Source organism: Pseudorca crassidens, chromosome 18, assembly GCF_039906515.1.
Source record: "Pseudorca crassidens isolate mPseCra1 chromosome 18, mPseCra1.hap1, whole genome shotgun sequence".
In the NCBI taxonomy this organism is placed as follows: domain Eukaryota; kingdom Metazoa; phylum Chordata; class Mammalia; order Artiodactyla; family Delphinidae; genus Pseudorca; species Pseudorca crassidens.
Window position 1 is genome coordinate 80,290,202 of NC_090313.1, and position 13,361 is coordinate 80,303,562.

A 13,361-nucleotide genomic window follows, 5' to 3' on the forward strand; every position below is an offset into this window, starting at 1 on the left:
CTAGGCTTTGGGAAAGGGTTAGGGTTAGGGTTCGGGCTAGGGTTAGGGTTAGGGGACGGGGACGGTTTAGGGTCCAGGTGAGGGTACGACAACGCTTTATGGGGAGCGTCCGTGTGGGGGCGCGGGTTACTGTTAGCGTACGGGTTAGGATTAGGGGACGGTGAGGGTCAGGCTTCGGGGAAGGGTTAGGTTTAGGGTTCGGGGTAGGGTTAGGGTTAGGGGACGGGGACGGTTTAGGATCCAGGTGAGGGTAGGACAACGCTTTAGTGGGAACGTACCTGTGAGGGCGCGGGTTAGTGTTAGCGTACGGGTCAGGATTAGGGGACGGGTGAGGGTCAGGCTTCGGGGAAGGTTTAGGGTTAGGGATCGGGCTAGGGTTAGGGTTAGGGGACGGGGACGGTTTAGGGTCCAGGTGAGGGAACGACAAAGCTTTAGGGGGAGCGTACGTGTGAGGGCGCGGGTTAGTGTTAGCGTACGGGTTAGGATTAGGGGACGGGTGAGTGTCAGGCTTCGGGGAAGTGTTAGGGTTAGGGTTCGGGCTAGGGTTAGGGTTAGGAGACGGGGACGGTTTAGGGTCCAGGTCAGGGTACGACACCGCTTTAGGGGGAGTGTACGTGTGAGGGCGCGGGTTAGTGTTAGCGTACGGGTTAGGATTAGGGGACGGGTGAGGATCAGGCTTCGGGGAAGGTTTAGGGTTAGGGGACGGGGACAGTTTAAGGTCCAGGTGAGGGTACGAGAAACCTTTAGGGGAAGCGTGCGTGTGAGGGCGCAGGTTAGTGTCAGCGTACGGGTGAGGATTAGGGGCCGGATGAGGGTCAGGCTTCGGGGAAGGGTTAGGGTTAGGGTGCGGGCTAGGGTTAGGGTTAGGGGACGGGGACGGTTTAGGGTCCAGGTGAGGGTACGACAACGCTGTAGGGGGAGCGTGCGTGTGAGGGCCCGGGTTAGTGTCAGCGTACGGGTTAGGATTAGGGGACGGGTGAGGGTCAGGCTTCGGGGAAGAGTTAGGGTTAGGGTGCGGGCTAGGGTTAGGGTTAGGGGACGGGGACGGTTTAGGGTCCAGGTGAGGGTACGAGAACGCTTTAGGGGGAGCGTACATGTGAGTGCGCGGGTTAGTGTCAGCGTACGGGTTAGGATTAGGGGACGGGTGAGGGTCAGGCTTCGGGTTAGGGTTAGGGTTAGGGTTCGGGCTAGGGTTAGGGTTAGGGGACGGGGACGGTTTAGGGTCCAGGTGAGGGTACGACCACGCTTTAGGGGAAGCGTACGTGTGAGGGCGCGGGTTAGTGTCAGCGTACGGGTTAGGATTAGGGGACGGGTGAGGGTCAGGCTTCGGGGAAGGGTTAGGGTTAGGGTTCGGGCTAGGGTTAGGGTTAGGGGACGGGGACGGTTCAGGGTCCAGGTGAGGGTACGACAACGCTTTAGGGGGAGCGTACGTGTGAGGGCGCGGGTTCGTGTCAGAGTACGGGTTAGGATTAGGGGACGGGTGAGGGTCAGGCTTCGGGGAAGGGTTAGGGTTAGGGTTCGGGCTAGGGTTAGGGTTAGGGGACGGGGACAGTTTAAGGTCCAGGTGAGGGTACAAGAAAGCTTTAGGGGGAGCGTGCGTGTGAGGGCGCAGGTTAGTGTCAGCGTACGGGTTAGGATTAGGGGATGGGTGAGGGTCAGGCTTCGGGGAAGGGTTAGGATTAGGGTTCGGGCTAGGGTTAGGGTTAGGGGACGGGGACGGTTTAGGGTCCAGGTGAGGGTACGACAACGCTGTAGGGGGAGCGTGCGTGTGAGGGCCCGGGTTAGTGTCAGCGTACGGGTTAGGATTAGGGGACGGGTGCGGGTCAGGCTTCGGGGAAGGGTTAGGGTTAGGGTTTGGGCTAGGGTTAGGGTTAGGGGACGGGGACGGTTTAGGGTCCAGGTGAGCGTACGAGAACGCTTTAGGGGGAGCGTACGTGTGACGGCGCGGTTTAGTGTCAGCGTACGGGTTAGGATTAGGGGACGGGTGATTGCTACGCTTTGGGAAAGGGTTAGGGTTAGGGTTCGGGCTAGGGTTAGGGTTAGGGGACGGGGACGGTTTAGGGTCCAGGTGAGGGTACGACAACGCTTTATGGGGAGCGTCCGTGTGGGGGCGCGGGTTAGTGTTAGCGTACGGGTTAGGATTAGGGGACGGGTAGGGTCAGGCTTCGGGGAAGGGTTAGGGTCAGGCTTCGGGGAACGGTTAGGGTTAGGGTTCGGGCTAGGGTTAGGGTTAGGGGACGGGGACGGTTCAGGGTCCAGGTGAGGGTACGACAACGCTTTAGGGGGAGCGTACTTGTGAGGGCGCGGGTTCGTGTCAGAGTACGGGTTAGGATTAGGGGACGGGTGAGGGTCAGGCTTCGGGGAAGGGTTAGGGTTAGGGTTCGGGCTAGGGTTAGGGTTAGGGGACGGGGACGGTTCAGGGTCCAGGTGAGGGTACGACAACGCTTTAGGGGGAGCGTACGTGTGAGGGCGCGGGTTAGTGTCAGCGTACGGGTTAGGAATAGGGGACGGGTGAGGGTCAGGCTTCGGGGAAGGGTTAGGGTTAGGGTTCGTGCTAGGGTTAGGGTTAGGGGACGGGGACGGTTCAGGGTCCAGGTGAGGGTACGACAACGCTTTAGGGGGAGCGTACGTGTGAGGGCGCGGGTTAGTGTCAGCGTACGGGTTAGGATTAGGGGACGGGTGAGGGTCAGGCTTCGGGGAAGGGTTAGGGTTAGGGTTCGGGCTAGGGTTAGGGTTAGGGGACGGGGACGGTTCAGGGTCCACGTGAGGGTACGACAACGCTGTAGGGGAGCGTACATGTGAGGGCGCGGGTTAGTGTCAGCGTACGGGTTAGGATTAGGGGACGGGTGAGGGTCAGGCTTCGGGGAAGGGTTAGGGTCAGGCTTCGGGGAAGGGTTAGGGTTAGGGTTCGGGCTAGGGTTAGGGTTAGGGGACCGGGACGGTTTAGGGTCCATGTGAGGGTACGACAACGCTTTAGAGGGAGCGTACGTGTGAGGGCGCGGGTTAGTGTCAGCGTACGGGTTAGGATTAGGGGACGGGTGAGGGTCAGGCTTCGGGGAAGGTTTAGGGTTAGGGTTCGGGCTAGGGTTAGGGTTAGGGGACGGGGACGGTTTAGGGTCCAGGTGAGGGTACGACAACGCTTTAGGGGGAGCGTACGTGTGAGGGCGTGGGTTCGTGTCAGAGTACGGGTTAGGATTAGGGGACGGGTGAGGGTTAGGCTTCGGGGAAGGGTTAGGGTTAGGGTTCGGGCTAGGGTTAGGGTTAGGGGGCGGGGACGGTTCAGGGTCCAGGTGAGGGTACGACAACGCTTTAGGGGGAGCGTACGTGTGAGGGCGCGGGTTAGTGTCAGCGTACGGGTTAGGATTAGGGGACGGGTGAGGGTCAGGCTTCGGGGAAGGGTTAGGGTTAGGGTTCGGGCTAGGGTTAGGGTTAGGGGACGGGGACGGTTCAGGGTCCAGGTGAGGGTACGACAACGCTTTAGGGGGAGCGTACGTGTGAGGGCGCGGGTTAGTGTCAACGTACGGGTTAGGATTAGGGGACGGGTGAGGGTCAGGCTTCGGGGAAGGGTTAGGGTTAGGGTTTGGGCTAGGGTTAGGGTTAGGGGACGGGGACGGTTCAGGGTCCAGGTGAGGGTACGACAACGCTTTAGGGGGAGCGTACGTGTGAGGGCGCGGGTTAGTGTCAGCGTACGGTTTAGGATTAGGGGACGGGTGAGGGTCAGGCTTCGGGGAAGGGTTAGGGTTAGGGTTCGGGCTAGGGTTAGGGTTAGGGTTAGGGGACGGTTTAGGGTCCAGGTGAGGGTACGACAACGCTTTAGGGGGAGCGTACGTGTGAGGGCGCGGGTTAGTGTCAGCGTACGGGTTAGGAATAAGGGACGGGTGAGGGTCAGGCTTCGGGGAAGGGTTAGGGTTAGGGTTCGGGCTAGGGTTAGGGTTAGGGGACGGGGACGGTTTAGGGTCCAGGTGAGGGTACGACAACGCTTTAGGGGGAGCATACATGTGAGGGCGCGGGTTAGTGTCAGGGTACGGGTTAGGATTAGGGGACGGGTGAGGGTCAGGCTTCGGGGAAGGGTTAGGGTTAGGGTTTGGGCTAGGGTTAGGGTTAGGGGACGGGGACGGTTTAGGGTCCAGGTGAGGGTACGACAACGCTTTAGGGGGAGCGTACGTGTGAGGGCGCGGGTTAGTGTCAGCGTACGGTTTAGGATTAGGGGACGGGTGAGGGTCAGGCTTCGGGGAAGGGTTAGGGTTAGGGTTCGGGCTAGGGTTAGGGTTAGGGGACGGGGACGGTTCAGGGTCCAGGTGATGGTACGACAACGCTTTAGGGGGAGCGTACGTGTGAGGGCGTGGGTTAGTGTCAGCGTACGGGTTAGGATTAGGGGACGGGTGAGGGTCAGGCTTCGGGGAAGGGTTAGGGTTAGGGTTCGGGCTAGGATTAGGGTTAGGGGACGGGCACGGTTTAGGGTCCAGGTGAGGGTACGACAACGCTTTAGGGGTAGCGTACGTGTGAGGGCGCGGGTTAGTGTCAGCGTACGGGTTAGGATTAGGGGACGGGTGAGGGTCAGGCTTCGGGGAAGGGTTAGGGTTAGGGTTCGGGCTAGGGTTAGTGTTAGGGGACGGGGACTGTTTAGGGTCCAGGTGAGGGTACGACCACGCTGTAGGGGGAGCGTACGTGTGAGGGCGCGGGTTAGTGTCAGCGTACGGGTTAGGATTAGGGGACGGGTGAGGGTCAGGCTTCGGGGAAGGGTTAGGGTTAGGGTTCGGGCTAGGGTTAGGGTTAGGGGACGGGGACGGTTCAGGGTCCAGGTGAGGGTACGACAACGCTTTAGGGGGAGCGTACGTGTGAGGGCGCGGGTTAGTGTCAGCGTACGGGTTAGGATTAGGGGACGGGTGAGGGTCAGGCTTCGGGGAAGGGTTAGGGTTAGGGTTCGGGCTAGGGTTAGGGTTAGGGGACGGGGACGGTTTAGGGTCCAGGTGAGGGTACGACAACGCTTTAGGGGGAGCGTACGTGTGAGGGCGCGGGTTAGTGTCAGCGTACGGGTTAGGATTAGGGGACGGGTGAGGGTCAGGCTTCGGGGAAGAGTTAGGGTTAGGGTGCGGGCTAGGGTTAGGGTTAGGGGACGGGGACGGTTTAGGGTCCAGGTGAGGGTACGACAACGCTTTAGGGGGAGCGTACATGTGAGTGCGCGGGTTAGTGTCAGCGTACGGGTTAGGATTAGGGGACGGGTGAGGGTCAGGCTTCGGGGAAGGGTTAGGTTTAGGGTTCGGGCTAGGGTTAGGGTTAGGGGACGGGGACGGTTTAGGGTCCAGGTGAGGGTACGACCACGCTTTAGGGGAAGCGTACGTGTGAGGGCGCGGGTTAGTGTCAGCGTACGGGTTAGGATTAGGGGACGGGTGAGGGTCAGGCTTCGGGGAAGGGTTAGGGTTAGGGTTCGGGCTAGGGTTAGGGTTAGGGGACGGGGACGGTTCAGGGTCCAGGTGAGGGTACGACAACGCTTTAGGGGGAGCGTACGTGTGAGGGCGCGGGTTCGTGTCAGAGTACGGGTTAGGATTAGGGGACGGGTGAGGGTCAGGCTTCGGGGAAGGGTTAGGGTTAGGGTTTGGGCTAGGGTTAGGGTTAGGGGACGGGGACGGTTCAGGGTCCAGGTGAGGGTACGACAACGCTTTATGGGGAGCGTACGTGTGAGGGCGCGGGTTAGTGTCAGCGTACGGGTTAGGATTAGGGGACGGGTGAGGGTCAGGCTTCGGGGAAGGGTTAGGGTTAGGGTTCGGCCTAGGGTTAGGGTTAGGGGACGGGGACGGTTCAGGGTCCACGTGAGGGTACGACAACGCTGTAGGGGAGCGTACATGTGAGGGCGCGGGTTAGTGTCAGCGTACGGGTTAGGATTAGGGGACGGGTGAGGGTCAGGCTTCGGGGAAGGGTTAGGGTCAGGCTTCGGGGAAGGGTTAGGGTTAGGGTTCGGGCTAGGGTTAGGGTTAGGGGACCGGGACGGTTTAGGGTCCATGTGAGGGTACGACAACGCTTTAGAGGGAGCGTACGTGTGAGGGCGCGGGTTAGTGTCAGCGAACGGGTTAGGATTAGGGGACGGGTGAGGGTCAGGCTTCGGGGAAGGTTTAGGGTTAGGGTTCGGGCTAGGGTTAGGGTTAGGGGACGGGGACGGTTTAGGGTCCAGGTGAGGGTACGACAACGCTTTAGGGGGAGCGTACGTGTGAGGGCGTGGGTTCGTGTCAGAGTACGGGTTAGGATTAGGGGACGGGTGAGGGTTAGGCTTCGGGGAAGGGTTAGGGTTAGGGTTCGGGCTAGGGTTAGGGTTAGGGGGCGGGGACGGTTCAGGGTCCAGGTGAGGGTACGACAACGCTTTAGGGGGAGCGTACGTGTGAGGGCGCGGGTTAGTGTCAGCGTACGGGTTAGGATTAGGGGACGGGTGAGGGTCAGGCTTCGGGGAAGGGTTAGGGTTAGGGTTCGGGCTAGGGTTAGGGTTAGGGGACGGGGACGGTTCAGGGTCCAGGTGAGGGTACGACAACGCTTTAGGGGGAGCGTACGTGTGAGGGCGCGGGTTAGTGTCAGCGTACGGGTTAGGATTAGGGGACGGGTGAGGGTCAGGCTTCGGGGAAGGGTTAGGGTTAGGGTTCGGGCTAGGGTTAGGGTTAGGGGACGGGGACGGTTCAGGGTCCAGGTGAGGGTACGACAACGCTTTAGGGGGAGCGTACGTGTGAGGGCGCGGGTTAGTGTCAGCGTACGGTTTAGGATTAGGGGACGGGTGAGGGTCAGGCTTCGGGGAAGGGTTAGGGTTAGGGTTCGGGCTAGGGTTAGGGTTAGGGTTAGGGGACGGTTTAGGGTCCAGGTGAGGGTACGACAACGCTTTAGGGGGAGCGTACGTGTGAGGGCGCGGGTTAGTGTCAGCGTACGGGTTAGGAATAGGGGACGGGTGAGGGTCAGGCTTCGGGGAAGGGTTAGGGTTAGGGTTCGGGCTAGGGTTAGGGTTAGGGGACGGGGACGGTTTAGGGTCCAGGTGAGGGTACGACAACGCTTTAGGGGGAGCATACATGTGAGGGCGCGGGTTAGTGTCAGGGTACGGGTTAGGATTAGGGGACGGGTGAGGGTCAGGCTTCGGGGAAGGGTTAGGGTTAGGGTTTGGGCTAGGGTTAGGGTTAGGGGACGGGGACGGTTTAGGGTCCAGGTGAGGGTACGACAACGCTTTAGGGGGAGCGTACGTGTGAGGGCGCGGGTTAGTGTCAGCGTACGGGTTAGGAATAGGGGACGGGTGAGGGTCAGGCTTCGGGGAAGGGTTAGGGTTAGGGTTCGGGCTAGGGTTAGGGTTAGGGGACGGGGACGGTTTAGGTTCCAGGTGAGGGTACGACAACGCTTTAGGGGGAGCATACATGTGAGGGCGCGGGTTAGTGTCAGGGTACGGGTTAGGATTAGGGGACGGGTGAGGGTCAGGCTTCGGGGAAGGGTTAGGGTTAGGGTTCGGGATAGGGTTAGGGTTAGGGGACGGGGACGGTTCAGGGTCCAGGTGAGGGTACGACAACGCTTTAGGGGGAGCGTACGTGTGAGGGCGTGGGTTAGTGTCAGCGTACAGGTTAGGATTAGGGGACGGGTGAGGGTCAGGCTTCGGGGAAGGGTTAGGGTTAGGGTTCGGGCTAGGCTTAGGGTTAGGGGACGGGGACGGTTTAGGGTCCAGGTGAGGGTACGACAATGCTTTAGGGGGAGCGTACGTGTGAGGGCGCGGGTTCGTGTCAGCGTATGGGTTAGGAATAGGGGACGGGTGAGGGTCAGGCTTCGGGGAAGGGTTAGGGTTAGGGTTCGGGCTAGGGTTAGGGTTAGGGGACGGGGACGGTTCAGGGTCCAAGTGAGGGTACGACAACGCTTTCGCGGGAGCGTACGAGTGAGGGCGCGTGTTAGTGTCAGCGTACGGGTGAGGATTAGGGGACGGGTGAGGGTCAGGCTTCGGGGAAGGGTTAGGGTTAGGGTTCGGGCTAGGGTTAGGGTTAGGGGACGGGGACGGTTTAGGGTCCAGGTGAGGGTACGACAACGCTTTAGGGGGAGCGTACGTGTGAGGGCGCGGGTTAGTGTCAGCGTACGGGTTAGGATTAGGGGACGGGTGAGGGTCAGGCTTCGGGGAAGGGTTAGGGTTAGGGTTCGGGCTAGGGTTAGGGTTAGGGGACGGGGACGGTTCAGGGTCCAGGTGAGGGTACGACAACGCTTTAGGGGGAGCGTACGTGTGAGGGCGTGGGTTAGTGTCAGCGTACGGGTTAGGATTAGGGGACGGGTGAGGGTCAGGCTTCGGGGAAGGGTTAGGGTTAGGGTTCGGGCTAGGATTAGGGTTAGGGGACGGGCACGGTTTAGGGTCCAGGTGAGGGTATCACAACGCTTTAGGGGTAGCGTACGTGTGAGGGCGCGGGTTAGTGTCAGCGTACGGGTTAGGATTAGGGGACGGGTGAGGGTCAGGCTTCGGGGAAGGGTTAGGGTTAGGGTTCGGGCTAGGGTTAGTGTTAGGGGACGGGGACGGTTTAGGGTCCAGGTGAGGGTACGACCACGCTGTAGGGGGAGCGTACGTGTGAGGGCGCGGGTTAGTGTCAGCGTACGGTTTAGGATTAGGGGACGGGTGAGGGTCAGGCTTCGGGGAAGGGTTAGGGTTAGGGTTCGGGCTAGGGTTAGGGTTAGGGGACGGGGACGGTCTAGGGTCCAGGTGAGGGTACGACAACGCTTTAGGGGTAGCGTACGTGTGAGGGCGCGGGTTAGTGTCAGCGTACGGGTTAGGATTAGGGGACGGGTGAGGGTCAGGCTTCGGGGAAGGGTTAGGGTTAGGGTTCGGGCTAGGGTTAGTGTTAGGGGACGGGGACGGTTTAGGGTCCAGGTGAGGGTACGACCACGCTGTAGGGGGAGCGTACGTGTGAGGGCGCGGGTTAGTGTCAGCGTACGGGTTAGGATTAGGGGACGGGTGAGGGTCAGGCTTCGGGGAAGGGTTAGGGTTAGGGTTCGGGCTAGGGTTAGGGTTAGGGGACGGGGACGGTTCAGGGTCCAGGTGAGGGTACGACAACGCTTTAGGGGTAGCGTACGTGTGAGGGCGCGGGTTAGTGTCAGCGTACGGGTTAGGATTAGGGGACGGGTGAGGGTCAGGCTTCGGGGAAGGGTTAGGGTTAGGGTTCGGGCTAGGGTTAGTGTTAGGGGACGGGGACGGTTTAGGGTCCAGGTGAGGGTACGACCACGCTGTAGGGGGAGCGTACGTGTGAGGGCGCGGGTTAGTGTCAGCGTACGGGTTAGGATTAGGGGACGGGTGAGGGTCAGGCTTCGGGGAAGGGTTAGGGTTAGGGTTCGGGCTAGGGTTAGTGTTAGGGGACGGGGACGGTTTAGGGTCCAGGTGAGGGTACGACCACGCTGTAGGGGGAGCGTACGTGTGAGGGCGCGGGTTAGTGTCAGCGTACGGGTTAGGATTAGGGGACGGGTGAGGGTCAGGCTTCGGGGAAGGGTTAGGGTTAGGGTTCGGGCTAGGGTTAGGGTTAGGGGACGGGGACGGTTTAGGGTCCAGGTGAGGGTACGACAACGCTTTAGGGGGAGCGTACGTGTGAGGGCGCGGGTTAGTGTCAGCGTACGGGTTAGGATTAGGGGACGGGTGAGGGTCAGGCTTCGGGGAAGGGTTAGGGTTAGGGTTCGGGCTAGGGTTAGTGTTAGGGGACGGGGACGGTTTAGGGTCCAGGTGAGGGTACGACCACGCTGTAGGGGGAGCGTACGTGTGAGGGCGCGGGTTAGTGTCAGCGTACGGGTTAGGATTAGGGGACGGGTGAGGGTCAGGCTTCGGGGAAGGGTTAGGGTTAGGGTTCGGGCTAGGGTTAGGGTTAGGGGACGGGGACGGTTCAGGGTCCAGGTGAGGGTACGACAACGCTTTAGGGGTAGCGTACGTGTGAGGGCGCGGGTTAGTGTCAGCGTACGGGTTAGGATTAGGGGACGGGTGAGGGTCAGGCTTCGGGGAAGGGTTAGGGTTAGGGTTCGGGCTAGGGTTAGTGTTAGGGGACGGGGACGGTTTAGGGTCCAGGTGAGGGTACGACCACGCTGTAGGGGGAGCGTACGTGTGAGGGCGCGGGTTAGTGTCAGCGTACGGGTTAGGATTAGGGGACGGGTGAGGGTCAGGCTTCGGGGAAGGGTTAGGGTTAGGGTTCGGGCTAGGGTTAGTGTTAGGGGACGGGGACGGTTTAGGGTCCAGGTGAGGGTACGACCACGCTGTAGGGGGAGCGTACGTGTGAGGGCGCGGGTTAGTGTCAGCGTACGGGTTAGGATTAGGGGACGGGTGAGGGTCAGGCTTCGGGGAAGGGTTAGGGTTAGGGTTCGGGCTAGGGTTAGGGTTAGGGGACGGGGACGGTTTAGGGTCCAGGTGAGGGTACGACAACGCTTTAGGGGGAGCGTACGTGTGAGGGCGCGGGTTAGTGTCAGCGTACGGGTTAGGATTAGGGGACGGGTGAGGGTCAGGCTTCGGGGAAGGGTTAGGGTTAGGGTTCGGGCTAGGGTTAGGGTTAGGGGACGGGGACGGTTCAGGGTCCAGGTGAGGGTACGACAACGCTTTAGGGGGAGCGTACGTGTGAGGGCGTGGGTTAGTGTCAGCGTACGGGTTAGGATTAGGGGACGGGTGAGGGTCAGGCTTCGGGGAAGGGTTAGGGTTAGGGTTCGGGCTAGGATTAGGGTTAGGGGACGGGCACGGTTTAGGGTCCAGGTGAGGGTATCACAACGCTTTAGGGGTAGCGTACGTGTGAGGGCGCGGGTTAGTGTCAGCGTACGGGTTAGGATTAGGGGACGGGTGAGGGTCAGGCTTCGGGGAAGGGTTAGGGTTAGGGTTCGGGCTAGGGTTAGTGTTAGGGGACGGGGACGGTTTAGGGTCCAGGTGAGGGTACGACCACGCTGTAGGGGGAGCGTACGTGTGAGGGCGCGGGTTAGTGTCAGCGTACGGTTTAGGATTAGGGGACGGGTGAGGGTCAGGCTTCGGGGAAGGGTTAGGGTTAGGGTTCGGGCTAGGGTTAGGGTTAGGGGACGGGGACGGTCTAGGGTCCAGGTGAGGGTACGACAACGCTTTAGGTGTAGCGTACGTGTGAGGGCGCGGGTTAGTGTCAGCGTACGGGTTAGGATTAGGGGACGGGTGAGGGTCAGGCTTCGGGGAAGGGTTAGGGTTAGGGTTCGGGCTAGGGTTAGTGTTAGGGGACGGGGACGGTTTAGGGTCCAGGTGAGGGTACGACCACGCTGTAGGGGGAGCGTACGTGTGAGGGCGCGGGTTAGTGTCAGCGTACGGGTTAGGATTAGGGGACGGGTGAGGGTCAGGCTTCGGGGAAGGGTTAGGGTTAGGGTTCGGGCTAGGGTTAGGGTTAGGGGACGGGGACGGTTCAGGGTCCAGGTGAGGGTACGACAACGCTTTAGGGGGAGCGTACGTGTGAGGGCGCGGGTTAGTGTCAGCGTACGGGTTAGGATTAGGGGACGGGTGAGGGTCAGGCTTCGGGGAAGGGTTAGGGTTAGGGTTCGGGCTAGGGTTATGGTTAGGGGACGGGGACGGTTTAGGGTCCAGGTGAGGGTACGACAACGCTTTAGGGGGAGCGTACGTGTGAGGGCGCGGGTTAGTGTCAGCGTACGGGTTAGGATTAGGGGACGGGTGAGGGTCAGTCTTCGGGGAAGGGTTAGGGTTAGGGTTCGGGCTAGGGTTAGGGTTAGGGGACAGGGACGGTTTAGGGTCCAGGTGAGGGTACGACAACGCTTTAGGGGGAGCGTACGTGTGAGGGCGCGGGTTAGTGTCAGCGTACGGGTTAGGATTAGGGGACGGTTGAGGGTCAGGCTTCGGGGAAGGGTTAGGGTTAGGGTTCGGGCTAGGGTTAGGGTTAGGGGACGGGGACGGTTTAGGGTCCAGGTGAGGGTACGACAACGCTTTAGGGGGAGCGTATGTGTGAGTGCGCGGGTTAGTGTCAGCGTACGGGTTAGGATTAGGGGACGGGTGAGGGTCAGGCTTCGGGGAATTGTTAGGGTTAGGGTTCGGGCTAGGGTTAGGGTTAGGGGACGGGGACGGTTTAGGGTCCAGGTGAGGGTACGACAACGCTTTAGGGGGAGCGTACGTGTGAGGGCGCGGGTTAGTGTCACCGTACGGGTTAGGAATAGGGGACGGGTGAGGGTTAGGCTTCGGGGAAGGGTTAGGGTTAGGGTTCGGGCTAGCCTTAGGGTTAGGGGACGGGGACGGTTTAGGGTCCAGGTGAGGGTACGACAACGCTTTAGGGGGAGTGTACGTGTGAGGGCGCGGGTTAGTGTCAGCGTACGGGTTAGGATTAGGGGACGGGTGAGGGTCAGGCTTCGGGGAAGGGTTAGGGTTAGGGTTCGGGCTAGGGTTAGGGTTAGGGGACGGGGACGGTTCAGGGTCCAGGTGAGGGTACGACAACGCTTTAGGGGGAGCGTACGTGTGAGGGCGCGGGTTAGTGTCAGCGTACGGGTTAGGATTAGGGGACGGGTGAGGGTCAGGCTTCGGGGAAGGGTTAGGGTTAGGGTTCGGGGTAGGGTTAGGGTTAGGGGACGGGGACGGTTTAGGGTCCAGGTGAGGGTACGACAACGCTTTAGGGGGAGCGTACGTGTGAGGGCGCGGGTTAGTGTCAGCGTACGGGTTAGGATTAGGGGACGGGTGAGGGTCAGGCTTCGGGGAAGGGTTAGGGTTAGGGTTCGGGCTAGGGTTAGGGTTAGGGGACGGGGACGGTTCAGGGTCCAGGTGAGGGTACAACAACGCTTTAGGGGGAGCGTACGTGTGAGGGCGCGGGTTAGTGTCAGCGTACGGGTGAGGATTAGGGGACGGGTGAGGGTCAGGCTTCGGGGAAGGGTTAGGGTTAGGGTGCGGGCTAGGGTTAGGGTTAGGGGACGTGGACGGTTTAGGGTCCAGGTGAGGGTACGACAACGCTTTAGGGGGAGCGTACGTGTGAGGGCGCGGGTTAGTGTCAGCGTACGGGTTAGGAATAGGGGACGGGTGAGGGTCAGGCTTCGGGGAAGGGTTAGGGTTAGGGTTCGGGCTAGGGTTAGGGTTAGGGGACGGGGACGGTTTAGGGTCCAGGTGAGGGTACGACAACGCTTTAGGGGGAGCGTACGTGTGAGGGCGCGGGTTAGTGTCAGCGTACGGGTTAGGAATAGGGGACGGGTGAGGGTCAGGCTTCGGGGAAGGGTTAGGGTTAGGGTTCGGGCTAGGGTTAGGGTTAGGGGACGGGGACGGTTTAGGGTCCAGGTGAGGGTACGACAACGCTTTAGGGGGAGCGTACGTGTGAGGGCGCGGGTTAGTGTCAGCGTACGGGTTAGGAATAGGGGACGGGTGAGGGTCAGGCTTCGGGGAAGGGTTAGGGTTAGGGTTCGGGCTAGGGTTA